This window comes from Macaca fascicularis, chromosome 8, assembly GCF_037993035.2.
Source record: "Macaca fascicularis isolate 582-1 chromosome 8, T2T-MFA8v1.1".
In the NCBI taxonomy this organism is placed as follows: domain Eukaryota; kingdom Metazoa; phylum Chordata; class Mammalia; order Primates; family Cercopithecidae; genus Macaca; species Macaca fascicularis.
Window position 1 is genome coordinate 6474951 of NC_088382.1, and position 14952 is coordinate 6489902.

At 42.2% G+C, this 14952-nt stretch overlaps 1 long non-coding RNA gene across 1 annotated transcript; it reads right to left on the reverse strand.

Moving 5' to 3' along the window:
- Window positions 1–949: 949 nt before the first annotated feature.
- LOC123575102 (uncharacterized) lies at window positions 950–14585 on the reverse strand. The gene is made up of 3 exons (XR_006700232.3): window positions 14315–14585; window positions 5220–5298; window positions 950–1119 (listed from the first exon to the last, which is right to left on the reverse strand). It is a non-coding gene; the product is annotated as an uncharacterized lncRNA (long non-coding RNA).
- Between the last annotated feature and the right edge of the window lie 367 nt (window positions 14586–14952).

Genomic DNA, 14952 nt, shown 5'->3' on the forward strand with positions numbered 1-14952 from the left:
CTCTACCACACTGAAATTGTCACCATTTCACTGAAATGAGAAGCAATCATTTCCAAACCAGGGTAGTGTATTCATGCATCTCATGGCCCTGGACACATTTGCTCTGCACCCATTCCTAATGTTTTCCCTGCTCTGGTCTATATCATGGGGCAACTGGTCCCTACAGCTGCATCTCCACAGTTCCCCTCTCTCAGCTGGCCTCTGGCTCCGTTGACCAGCAGAAAATAGTCACTGTATGTGGCGTTCAACAGCAGTGCTATCTCCGTGGCCAAGCCTCAGGCTTTGAACCAACACCTCCTTACTCCATCCCTCCAACCCAAGCTTTCTACTGTTACTAACTGCTAGGGAACCTATCGGCACCTTTTGGTTTCTTAGCTTTCCATCGCCTCTAAAACAGCTTCCCTGTAGGAAACTGTCTTTCTTTCAAATACAGTCATTTCTCTCTTCTTAGCTGGAGTGTGACTTTTACTACGTGAATTACTATTGACCATAAAACCCATCTCTCATTCCCATACCTGGTCACTCATCAAACAACATTTCTTAACATAATGTTTACAGTGGACCAGAGAAGGAAGTTAACATTTTCTGCAAGAAGAAATAGATAAAGAAAAAAAAAAAAAAAGGCAACACGAAATCATCCTATTAAATTTGAGCAGAGATACTTTCAACAAGATCCCACTATTGTACCCTAAATAAGGAGGTTGGCTGGCTACTTGGGTGCCTCTCCAAGTGTCATTGGGGTCCTAAGGCTATTTTAGAAATGGAAAAGGTCCTTTATCCCAAGGCAAATATTGATAAAAGAAATTCTGGGCTCAAGTAGACTGAGGCCATTGTGGATGATCTGTTGATAATTAAATAATGAGAGTCTAAAAGGAGCAAATTTTGATTATGAAACTTGCAGGAAAATAATTCCAACATAATTGTGTCTTGGAATGATTGATAGAGGAACTGAAAAGCACCTGAAAAGAGTATCCAGTTCAGCCCCCTGAAGTTAATCAATGAAGTGACTGTGGCTCTGAGAGATGTGGCTGTAGAGACTCTGGTGGTAGCTCCTGCAGAAAGACACTCTCTGTGGTTGGATACACCTGAGGAAGTGTAACGGGGCCACATCAGGAACACCTAGAGCAACCAAGAGGAAAGTGCAAATCAAGTTCCAGGAAGTAAGAAAAGGATTGTAAAGAGGACGGACACAGTGGCTCACACCTGTAATCCCAGCACTTTGGGAGGCCGAGGAGGGCAGATATCCTGAGGTCAGGAGTTTGAGACCAGCCTGACCAACACAGTGAAACCCGTCTCTACTAAAAAATACAAAAATTAGCCAGACGTGGTGGCACATGCCTGTAATCCTGTAATCCCAGCTACTCAAGAGGCTGAGGCAGGAGAATCACTTGAACCTGGGAGGCAGAGGTTGCAGTGAGCCAAGATTGTACCACTGCACTCTAGCCTGGGCAGCAAGAGCAAGACTGTCTCAAAAAAAAAAAAAAAGATTATAAAGAGGGGAGGGACAAAGGGAAGAATATTGAGTGTTAGTCCATTCTTTGCATTGCTATAAAGAACTACCTGAGGCCAGGCACAGGGGTTCCTGCCTGTAATTCCAGCACTTCAGGAGGCCAACGCAGGCAGATCACCTGAGGTCAGAAGTTCAAGACCAACCTGGCCAACATGGCGAAACCCCATCTCTACTAAAAATACAACAATTAGCCGAGCATGGTGGCAAACACCTGTAATCCCAGCTACTCAGGAGGCTGAGGCAGACAGAATTGCTTGAATCCAGGAGGCGGAGGTTGCAGTGAGCTGAGATCTTGCCACTGCTTTCCAGCCTAGGTGACAGAGCAAGACTCTGTCTCAAAAACAAACAAACAAAACAACAGAACTACCTGAGACTGGGCAATTTATGAAGAAAAGAGGCTGGAGAGGCCTCAGGAAACTTACACTCATGGCAGATGGGAAAGGGAAGCAGGCACACCCTCCATGGCCAGAGCAGGAAGAAGTGAACCAGGCACGGGGTGCCACACACTTTGAAACAACCAAGTCTTGTGAGAACTCACTATCACACACTATCATGAGAACAGCAAGGGGGATTACAATTCAACGTGAAATTTGGGTGGGGAAACAAATCCAAACCATGACAAAGGTAAATGTTGCACTGTCATTTCCTGCTTGGCTAAATATCTCATTTACAAGCCAAATGTTTAGTTTAGGTTAGGTTAGTGTGGTGTCTTTAGTTTAGGCTTTAGGTTGGGTCAGTGTGGTGGCCTCAGTTTAATTCAGACTTTTTCCTCTCCCATGGTACGAGTTTCACGTGGCTGTTGTAACAAATGGCCACAAATTTGTGGCTTGAAACAATACAAAGTTATTGTCTCATAGTTCTGAAGCTCAGAAGTCTAAAGTGGGGCTCACTGGGCCAAAATCCAGGTGCCAGCAGGACTGTGCTCCCTGGGAGGCTCCGGAAAAGCAGCAGGGCTGCACCCCCTCGGGGTCTGAAAGAGAATCTGTTCCTTGCCTTTTCCAGTTTCTAGGGCTGCAGTCCTTACACTCCTCAGCTCGTGGCCCCTTCTCTCCAATCTCTGCTTTCTTTGCCTACTCTTCTGTCTTAAAATCTCCCTCAGCCTCCCTCTTAATAATGACCCTTGTGATTACATTTAGGGTCTGCCTAGTTAATCCAGGGTAATCTCCCACCTCAAGATCCTTAATTCGATCACATTGGCAAAGACCCTTTTCCCATATAAGGTAACATTCCCAGGTCCCAAAAATTAGAGACGGAATATCTCTGGGGCTATGATGCAGCCTGTCACACCCACCCCCATGAGTGAATTCCAGATCCCTGGATGTTAAATGGTTTCTCTGAAAAGTCAGCTGGAATGTTTGGCACATGGTTGCTGAGTGATGAGTTCTCCGTAACTAAAGGGAGGCTCACATCAGCCCTTTCTGACTAGTGTTTCATTGTCTGGCCTGAACAAATTGGCATTTTCAAATGCTTTAAATTGCACTGCCTAGTGGGTGACAGACAAAATTTTCCACATATGTTCAAGATGACAAAATTATATCAAGATGCCTTGCCTTTTGGGAGAAGAATCCACCCATCAATTGTCATTTTACAATAAATTATGAAAGAGAGTCGTTCTTCCACCAAGCATTTGCTTATTATGGTCCAAAAGTCTATATTTTTGCTCATTTGAATGTGCAATAACGTTTCATTCAGGGCTGCACTGAAGTGTATCTTTTTTAAGTCTTTTAAAGCAACAACCTGAAATCCTAATTTAAGTTGAAATCCAATTGCGTGTGATGCTACCAATGAGAAGAAACTAAGCGAGGTGACAGATGAACAGATTTCTTTTTATACTCAGTTAAATTCATATATGCAGATTCCATGACAATTACATCAAAATTTACTCCTCTGCCTGGGGGAATGGTACATTTCTTTTGATTTTGATTGGAAAGTGCCTTCCCATTGCAGAAACTTTAAAATGTGAAACAATGATCTTCTTAATATGCAAAAACATGATGATGAGTATGGGTGAGTTTCCTCCCTGCTTTTACATTGGTATGATGACATAAAATTACAACTAACTTTACTAATACGTATTCCGAACTAAATTTGCATGACCTTTGCTGACAATTCCCGTTGTATGGCCCCTAAGGTAAGGGTAATATAATTTGATGGTAAATAAAGTCAGTCTGCCAGAAAGTTATTTCCTGAAAATCTTACTAATTCTAAATTTCTATTCAAATCCATCTCTGATCTGGTATATTTTTTCTAGCATTACATATTATAAACTCAAAAAGTCCCTTCGATCTGCATAGAACATTACCTTTGAACAATAAAAATGTCACAGTTTCTTCTGCACCATAAATATCACAAGGTATTCAACTTTAAAATTCAACTCCGTGATATAGTACTTAGACTAATATATTTCACGTGCTACATAGGAAAGGTGTTTCTATAGACATTATTAGGATTAATCTGTGATCCCAAGGAGTTTCATGATGGTGTGCCATTTATTCACTCATTCTTTCCTTCATTCATTCATGCACTTATTCTTCATTTAATGAGCATATGTTTAATAAGCATCTCTTCCAGCTAGGTTCTAGAGAAGTACAAGATTAAGAATTCAATATAGCCTGCAATCCCAGCACTTTGGGAGGCCAAGGTGGGTGGATCTCTTGAGCCCAGGATTTGGAGACCAGCCTGGACAACACAGTGGACCCCAGCTCTACAAAAAATACCAAAATTAGCCTGGTGTGGTGGCATATGCCTCTGGTCCCAGATACTTAGGAGGCTGCGGTGGAAGGATCAACTGAGCCCAGAAGGTCAAGTCTGCAGTGAGCCCAGATTGCACTACTGCAGTCCAGTCTAGGCAACAGAGTGGGACCTTGTCTCAAAAAAAAAAAAACAGAATTCAGGATAAATTTTAAAAACTATACTAGTTAGGAAGGAAAGCATGTGGACAAGTGTTACCATCCATATATGCTCAACGTCATAAGGGGGCACAGAGGACCAGTGATATTTGCCATCTGAAAAGTCATGGACTAGTTCTCAAAGAAAGAGATATTTTAACCGGGTCTTATAAAATAATAGAGATATCAAACACACAGAAAACTTTAATGTGTGTGTGTGGGGTGTGTGTGTGTGGTGTGTGTGTGTATGTGTGTGGTGTGTGTGTATGTATGTGGGTGTGGTGTGTGTGGTGTGTGTGTGTGTGTGGTGTGTGTGTATGTATGTGGGTGTGGCGTGTATGTGTGGTGTGTGTGTGTGGTGTGTGTGTATGTATGTGGGTGTGGCGTGTATGTATGTGTGGTGTGTGTGTGTGGTGTGTATGTGTGTGGGTGTGGCATGTGTGTGTGTGTGTGTGGTGTGTGTGTGTGGTGTGTGTGTATGTATGTGGGTGTGGCGTGTATGTGTGGTGTGTGTGTGTGGTGTGTGTGTATGTATGTGGGTGTGGCGTGTATGTATGTGTGGTGTGTGTGTGTGGTGTGTATGTGTGTGGGTGTGGCATGTATGTGTGTGTGGTGTGTGTGTAAATGTGTGTGTGTGTGTTGTCTCTGCTAGTGAGAGGTCCTGTGGTGGTAAGGAGCTTGGACCATAAAGCAGGTGGCCTGTACTCTAGTTCCACTCTGCCCATCTACTCCGGGTCTCCGGGCACATCACGTTCCCTCTCTGGATCTCTGTGCGGGAATAAACCATCAGGTGCATTTTATGTCTACATTGTGTGACTCACATGCTCCAATCTGACTTTCTTCTCCGGATCCCATCATCACCCTGGTCCCTCTCAGGCCCTCCAGGACACCTGGCTGATTCTGGATGAGAAGGAGAACAAGCATTAAACCACTGCACAGGAAGGTGACCATCCCCACTGCACCGTATCCTCTAAGCCAGGACATTTGGTCGATTGACCAGATTGATCCCCATCCTGGAGATGGCATGGTCAATGGCCATCACTGCCCATAGCTGGAGAGCAGTCAGCAGAGGAAGGGGGATGCCTGCAAGTTACGCCCTTGTCCCTGTCCTCTCCAGCTGGCAGGCACTTCAAGCAGGATCCGAGCATGGCTAGAGTCTTCCATAAAACATCCACTTTATTGAAATCAGCAGGAGCTCTGGGTGGAGGCCCTGGAGTTGCCTATCACCTCTTCCCCATAGGAGACGTCCATGTGTTTTCTTGCATCTCTTCTACCTCCACTCCTTAGTCTCTCTTGGTCTAATAATTCCATCCTCTGTCTTTTCTATCTGCTTTCAAAGCTCTCCAAAAATATTCTCACCCTGGCCAGATGCAGTGGCTCATGACTGCGATCCCAGGACTTTGGGAGGCAAAGGCAGGAGGATAGCTTGAGTCCAGGAGTTCGAGACCAGCCTGGGCAATATGGCAGAACCCCATCTCTACAAAGATAAAAATATTAGCTGAGTGTGGTGGTGCGCACCTATAGTCCCAGCTATTTGGGAGGCTGAGGTGGGAAGATCGTTTGAGCCCAGGAGGTCCAGCCTGCAGTGAGCTGTAGTTGTACCACTGCTCTCCAGCCTGGGTGGCAAAGTGAGACCTTGTCTCAAAAAACAATAACAGCAACAACAACAACTATCTTCACCCACCACATCCAGCACCCAACTAGGTTTGAATGCTCCTTAAATCTCTATGACTAATCTAATGCTGCTTCTCTACCTGTCATTCTCTGCTTATACTTCAAGGGTGAAATAATGAAGCTTCTTTCTGACTCAACCCATTTCTCTATCAAACTTCGTGTCTCCCTCTTCTCAATGTCTGCTAATGTGTCCAGCAGTATAACAGTCATTTCACATATGCGATGGTATTTCTCCGGTACAACAACTCTGTGGTGGTTTTTTAACAGAGCAAACAGTATATGAAATGTTAAGGGTCTTACCCAAGTTCTTACTGACAGCAATTGGCAAATTTAGAAATGGAACCAATGACGATACGATTCTGAATTCAAGTCTTTGCATTACAGTGTTCTGGTACTTTTAAAAAGTCTCCAAAGAAAATTATTTTATTCTTCCTTTATATTATAATACTAAGTGTTCCCTTTTTAGTACAGTTACTGTAAACTCCTGAGACCTGAGACATTGCTATATTCATTTCTATCCCCCACAGGGCTTTACATAGCCCTGGGCATATAGCAAATGCTTACTATTTGTTCAATTGAAACTATCTAAAGCACGTTCCAACTTCTAGTTCCTAAAAAGCCTGAGGTTTTACAGACAGGAGGTTAATGACCCTTGTTTTGTTTCTGTTTGGATGAGAAAAAGTTACCACGCCGTTGAGCTGGTGCAGGCTGTGCCGGAGGGCGGGGCCGACCTTAGTTCAGTGCTGAACTCCAGTGCTGCTCCACTTCTTATGACAGCTGTTGGCATCTTCTTGCAGCTACTGTTGACAGTTATCATAAATAATCTGAGTCTTCACCTAGTTCAGTGTCTAATTCAAATCTTGCTAATGCCAACAAATAAATGACCTGTGCAGGAATCAGGCATAACCCTGCAGCTGGTATGCCTAGATCTGGTTGGCTTTGCTCTGACCATTTGCTTTGTTGCTGAGAACAATTTGGGAGTGTTACGGACAGTAGGCAAGGCGTGAATGATCAGCTGCACAAAAGACAGTGAAGTTCAAAGCCCAAACACAGATAACATTTCTTCAGATGTTCCATCATTTCAAGGTAAGCTGGAACTGGAGAATTTTGAAATATGATGTCAGGGACAAGCAAAAGGAAGGTGGACTATGTGTACGGAGACTCAAAACTTGCATTCTAATGTAAAATTATTTAACTAGTTAATTAACTCAAGGCTAAGCAATTCTGGGCAGGGGCTTTCTCCTGTTTCCCTAAATGTCAAGGAGGAAAAAACATAATTGAATCTGTTGCTCTGTTTCTGCAAGTGTCGAAATGAAAGATTAAATCTCCTGTTTCTAGGCTCCCTCTAACTCTTACAGTTTGTAACTCCCATCTCTGGCCAGATCATATCAAATGTTTCTAAATAATGAGGTAGACAACATGACCAAGGAGCAAAGCCCCTTTGAAGGTTTCCTACACCCATTTATTCCCTGTTCAATGTTATGTTCAAACAAGACTTAGCTGTATAACATAAAATGCTTCCATTTCTGCCCCTAAAGTTGGGCAATTGGAATTAAGAGTCTTCTTTATGATACTGAGTGCATATAATATATTGAACAGAGCTGACTTTTGTTTGCTTAACAAAAATAGTCATGTGTTTCCTCTCCCCCATAACAGTTACAAAAGTTCATCATGATCAATGATAATGCTAGCGATGTCTAAAATTCATTGAGTGCTTACTATGCGCTGGTGACTGCTAAGAAGCTAAGGGACTGCGTGAAGAGTTTACATATTCTGGGGATGAACGGCTGAGAAGCATCTCCGCAGTATCAGTGTGGCCTCTTCCAGGAAGGCGTAGGTCCTTTCCATCACAGAGGAGGAGGTATTCTCTTATTGCTTTCCCCAAGACAGAGATTAAGGTGTTGGTTACATCCACTCGTAGCCTCCCCAGAGAGGAATCCCCTCAGATTCTGCCTAAGCAAAATCTGCTATAGGAACACTATTAGACCTCAAACAAAGAGACATATATTCAATAAGTGAACTCTCAGAATCCATAAACTAGACAAACTCCAAGCACAGAGACATGTTACAAGAAGGTGATGCAGTGAACGTTAGGATTTTTTGAGCAAGGACAATGGATTACATATTAAGTTTTCTATTCCTCAAAGAAGAAATTCAGTACTGGTGCTAGGTACATTTTATGCCCACCTGGAGATTTTTTTCCTAAGGATCCCAACAATATATTCTAGAATCTTATTAGTAAAAGAAACTACAATAAATATATACATATGAGGTTGTATTAATTAAACATTTATTCTGTTGAGTGCATTTACAGAAAGATAATTAGCAGCTGTACTCCTGAAAAACCGGAGGATAAGCATAAGTGGTCGCCATGTCATCCTTTTCCTTTTTTTTGTTTTTTGTTTGTTTGTTTGTTTGTTTGTTTGTTTGAGATGGAGTCTCACTCTTGTTGCCCAGGCTGGAGTGCAATGGCATGATCTCAGCTCACTGCAACCTCTGCCTCCCAGGTTCAAGCAATTCTCCTGCTTCAGCCTCCCAAGTAGCTGAGATCACAGGCATGCACCACCTTGCCTGGCTAATTTTGTATTTTTAGTAGAGACGGGGTTTCTCCATGTTGGTCAGGCTGGTCTTGAACTCCCAGCCTCAGGTTATCCACCCGCCTCAGCCTCCCAGAGTGCTCAGATTACAAGTGTGAGCCACCGCGCCCAGCACATGTCCTTTTCTACAAGTACTTGGAAAATGACCTTCCACCCAAACAGGGGATTTAAGACTGGCCATTTCCTTCCAGCCTGAGTAAGAACCCAGTGCTTATAGATGGATTACAATTACAGTGAATATTATCTACCGTTTATCTCTAAGGAGGAAAAACATGAAATGGTTCTCAAACAGCGCATTTTTGCATTTTGAAATTTTCGTGCTGCAATTCCTTGGCTCGAAATATTTTAGCTGAGAAGAATATTTTCTCTGGTGTGGAAGCATCACCTATTGAACAATGTCAGAAGGAGAAAACACTGGCTTTGTTGGAACTGGTTGTTCTACAGTGGCAGGCGTCAGGTTCAATTAATAGAGACCCAGCTTGAGAGCACATGCCCAATCTATATCATCATAACCTACCTGAAGCCTAAAGAAAACAGTGTCTAACCATTCCTAGAGGAGAAGGCTCTCCTTAGCTGACTTACCCTACAAGATCCTGCACCATATTAAGTGGAGCTTATTAAGTACACAGCAAATACCCCATCTGCAAGCCATCTGCTTTTCAAGTCCAAATGAACTCTTCGTAAGAAAACGGTGCCAAGTAGCTTTCTAATTTTCACTGCTAGGTTTCCCCAGAGCTATCCAATAGTAGGACTTTTCCTCCACCTGCTGACTCTTGTATCTAAATTGTTTTTAGAGATTTCTTACAAGGATTTTAAAATATGCTTTTTAGTTTTTACATCGGAAACATTCCAGAAGTTTCCCACCTTCTCCTTCCATCTCCTTCATAGGCATTAGGTTTTAAACGGATTAAATGTGGAGGTTTGATTTAATCAGATTGTTTCCTCTTGATATTTGGGAAAAAAACAAGCAGTTTCAATGGCAAATCAATGCATTACCACCTTAGAGCCACTTACAAAATCAAAACATATTTGTGCATCTGAATTCTTCACTGGCAGAGAACAGCTTGTACCCTCTCTATTGATTACATCCCTGTTACTATTGATTAAAACAAAAAACCACAGAGTATCACAACTTTCAGAAGGTTAGGGAGAATGGTATGGTTGAGTCAGCATTCCAAATCAGATCAAACAAAGTATCCAACCTACTGAGGAGATGCAGAATTTGGATTAGTCGCTGATGTCAAATTCAGTTTAGAGACCATTTTTTCAGAGTTCTCTATGAATCAAACTTAATAGCAAATAGAAAGACAAATTCACCCACAATATGGTTCTGGAGGACAACGAACCCAGCAGCGATGGGGCTCGCTGGCTGCAGTTTAATGCTGTTAGCTGCTTCATAGTCAAATTGAATACTAGTGGGACAAACTGCTGACACACAACATATGCCCTAGAAGCTGACTGCTGGAATGAAAAGAACTCTAGCTAGACCACTAGGAAAATCAGGAAACAAGTGACAGCTCAGGCTGAAACAAAGTTTCATGTGGCCAGACCACCTGTGGGACAAACTGATGTATTTATTATTGTCCAGAGAATCGCTGGATTTTACATCTGCCAAGAACTTCAGCAATCATGACCTACTTCTCAGCATTTTTTACTGTTTTCTTTCCCTACATTTATCCATTAAAATATGTCTTCTGCTAGTTTCTCTCCTGGGTTCTTAATTCACCAAGCACTCTTCCTCGGTAACGTTATCACTTTTATATGGATGACTCTCAAATGTTTATATCCAGCCCTGACCTTTCTCCTGAGCTGCAATCCCAAACATTTAACAGCCTGCTCGATATCTCCCTATTGATGCCTCAGTAGCACATTTAATTCAATGGGGTGAATGAAAAGCAGCTCACTCTCTTCCCCAGTAAGCCCTTGCTTTGCCTTCTCATTACATGAGTAACAGCCCCGTGCTGCAGCCTCCTGGCACAACCATCAGAGTGTCCAGCCATCCGTCTCTCTTGCTCATGCCGCCTCTGCAATACTGCCCCAAGGTCCCCTCCTGGCCACTTCCTCACAATGCCCCTATGGAGGCCTCAGACCCTCACCTGGGTCACTGCAACAGTCACGCTCTGACACCTTCTACTACCCAGCCCTCTGCACCCTCTGGACAGAGTTATTTTTCTAGAACACAGCTCAGTTCTGATTGTGTTACTTCTCTGGCTGCAAAACTCAACGTTTCCTCCTTGCTTTGTAGATTCAAATCCAGATTTCTAGAAATGACAGTTACTGGTGCCCATCACCTGACCTCAGTCTCCTTTCTTGCCTTATATCCCGCTCCATCCCTGATATCCCCAGTTTCTCTCCTCCCCTTGGGCCTCACACAGGGCTCCTTAGAGAGGCCAAAATACAGGAATCTGGACCAACAATGCACAGGAAAGGCAAGACAAATCCATTCCAAATATACAAATAAATTTTCCATCATTAACACAAAAATAATTGAAAAAAATTAAAATTTAACCAAGATTATATCTTCATTTATCAAATTGGCAAAAATCCAAAAATGTGGTAACATGCTCTGTTAGTGAAGCTGCAAGGAAAGAGGTATCCTCAAGCACCGCTGGGGGCAGCATACGTTGGTAAATTTTTCAAAGGTGATTTTGACACATCTGTCAACATTTTAAATGCACTTGCCCATGGTGATTGCTTGAGAAGAATGGCCACAATACTTCAGCCGTCCCTGCCCCCATCCCTCTGTGAGGTGCATTAGTTCATTTTCTCACTGCTATAAAGAACTACCCCAGACTGGGTAATTTATAAAGAAAAGAGTCTTAATTGACTCACAGTTCCACATGGCTGGAGAGGCCTCAGGAAAGTCACAATCATGGTGAAAGGTGAAGGGGAAGCAAGGCATGTCTTACATGGTGGCAGGCAAGAGAGACAGGAGAGAGACAGCGAGCGGGGAACTGCCACACACTTTTAAACCATGAGATCTCATGAACACTGACTATCACTATCATGGGAGGGGGATGTCCCATATGATCCAATTAGCCCCCACCAGGTCCTTTCTTCAACACATGGGGATTACAATTCAACATGAGATTTGGGTGGGGACACAGAGCCAAACCATATCATAATGAAAGTGTCATTCATCTGGGGTAATACCTGAGGTTCAATGCCTCATGCCAAGGAAATCAAGGATGTGGACACACAAGGAGTGAGGTTGAGTGAAGGTTTAATAGGTGAAAGAAAGAGAAAAGTTCTCTCTCCTATAGAGAGAGAGGGGCTCCAGTGGGTCTTCCGGTCCATGGTGAAGTGCAGGGGTTTTTATAGATGAGCTTGAGGAGGCAGTGTCTGATTTACATAGGACACAAGAGATTAGTTGGGCCAGGTGTGTCATTTGCATAGCATGTGAGGAAGCTCGCCACCCCACCCTAATCTTTTATCATGGAGATGGGTTCTGTACCTGGCCCCACCATGTTTCCCACTCCTTCACTGTACACATGGTAACAAAGAAAAGGGAAGATGGAGCCTCCATGTTGAACATACCTGGCTTCCAGGTAACCCGTGGCACAGCTGTCAGCATTCACGTGTGCAAGCTTCCAGCTTGCTTATCTATGTTTGCAACCCAATTTTTCAGGCTGCTCTTTGTTAGAAAAGAAATGATTTGGGGGCTGCCTTTTGTTAAAAGGGAAATTCTGCCAAGGACTCTCTTACCCTCACTATCTGCCTAAAGAATTTCTTTTTAGCTCCTGTATCAATAAGCAGACACTGCATGAATATAATGTGAGTCATATCATCTGACTGCCTTTAAGATGGAATCTATTTTCCCTCCTCTTGAATTTGGGCTGGTCTTGTGACTATCTCTGGCCAATGGAAGGCAGTGGTGTGCCAGTTTTGAGGCTGGATCTCAAGATGTCTTGGGTGCTTCTGCTCTCTCTGGACCCTGCCTTCCCTGTATGAACAAACCCAAACTAGCCTGCTAGAGGATGATCAGTACATAGTCTAGTTACCTCTGTCTTTCCACCAATAGAAACCCAACCATCCAACCACCAAACGTATGGGAGAGACCATCCTAGACTTGCCAACCCCAAGTCAATTTTTCAGTTGCCTGTAGGGACTGACCAAGCCCAGCCAATCTCAACGAAGCTTTGCCCATATCTGCAGAACCACCCAGCTGACCTGTAGATTTATTAATAATAAATTCTAAGTGCTTATTGTTTTAGGTCATCAAGTTATGAGGTGGCTGGTTATGCATAAATAGCAAACTGATATACCCACTGAGGGACATTCTGCTTCTAGAAATTTATTGTACAGAAATACTTGCACAACTACAAAATTACCATAGCTAAGGTTATTCACTGAAGCTTGTTTGTAACTTCAAAACAAAAGTAGTTTGGAAGCATCAGTAGAGAATTGTTGATTAAATTATGGTATTCCCATACAATGGACTGCAATAAAACTGTGGAATCAGTTTCCACAAGGAAGGCTCTGGGTGCACTCACATAGAATATCTGCCAAGATATACTAGCATTTGCAAGCTAGTTTACACAGCAATGTTTATGACAAGCTACCACTTGTGTGAAAAATAATAAAGCAATAAGTATGTGTTTCATTGTATATACAAATAAATTATTTGAAAAGATACCCAAGAAACATGAAATTTTTAGTTGCCTCTTGGAAAACAAATGGAGTGACTAGGAACAAGAGTTATAAAGATAATTTTTACTATTTTTTTCTGTCTTTTGAACATTGACCCAGGTTAACATATTACCTGTTTAAAAAATAATTATTCTAAGTAGCCCAAAAGACTTTGTACTTGGCTATATCTGGTCACTTACCAACATAGTTATCTCTGCCTGGATAGGACTTACAGTTTTGTTAAGAGATTGTTTAATTAATAATAAAAAAAAATGTGGCCTGTGCTAAAACCACAGAAATTAGCAGGAACTTTTAACATCCTCTGGTGCCACACTTGTCTCAACGCACATCCAAGTTATCTGGTCACAGGGCCTCTGCTGGGCCCTCTACTGTAAGAGGGAGCTCTTTATAGCACCCAGGTAAAAGAACTGAAAGAAAAATGCATGTTTCTAAAAAACAAGTAATTTTATTAAAGTTATTTCCTTATAGAAAGAGCACTGCGGATGAAAACATTGTCACTGCACTACTTTTTAATTGTGAAGAAATCACCAATGATCAGAGATGAGTTAAATAAATATTGTTACATCTGAAGAATGAAATAGTGTGTAATTTTTAACACCATGGAAAACTGTATACCATTATATAAAATACAAAAGATAAAGGTACAAACTTTCTATCCAGTAAGCTATCAACTACATGAGAAGAAAAAAATCCTTGAAGAAACAAAAAGACCTGAAAAGAAATATAGCAATATAGTGACAGTAATTGTTCATATTTGTTTCTCTTCCTACTTCGTATTAGTTCCTAAATTTTCTGTAACATTTACACAGTATTTTTAAATTAATATATAGTAAAAATGATAAACAATAGAGTAAGTTTGCCAACAATCTATTATGTCTGATTACAAGATATAAAGAAGTAAATAAGAAATAACATTAATTGTAATAATCAAGATACGCTAAAAGCTTTAACAGACAAGCCCAACATCTAAAAGAGATTTTTTCTTGCCCACTTACAATTCAGCACAGGTAGGGAGGAGGTTATCTGATCCATGCAGTGACTGAGGAACCAGGCTCCTTCAGCTCCCAGCTCTACCTTACTCAAGGTCCTGAGAGTACTCTTCATCCACCTCCTAGAAGAGGAAACAGCAGGAGGAGCACATTTGGAAGTGTGTTATGGCCCAGGCCTGGATGCGGCCTGAACCTCCCGGGCCACACTCCATGGCTACAGTTCAGCATGTGGCCCCATCTAACTGCAAGGGACACTGACCAAGTCCTGTAGCTGTGTGCCTAGAGAAAGAAACAGCAGCCGTGGCAGACTTTGAGCCAGTTTCTGACATAATCATTGAAAGTTTCATAGAAAAAGAGAACTTTGAGCCATTTCTTAAAAGTTGGGAATGATATAAATTGGGGAAAAAAATAGGAAAGAAGATTGGCTGGATAGCTTGGCATGACAAGGGCAGAGAAAGATAATTAGGTAAATCACTTTCAAGAGAACAAAGAAAAGAAAAAAGAGCTATTAGAAGACCAACCTTAATATTTTGTACTTTTCATCAAAGTTAGAAAAACGTGCTTTAGCATCTAGCAGGGCTGAGTTCCACTTTTAACTCTACCTCTCATCTCTGCATGGTCTTGGACGAATTATGCGTCAAAAC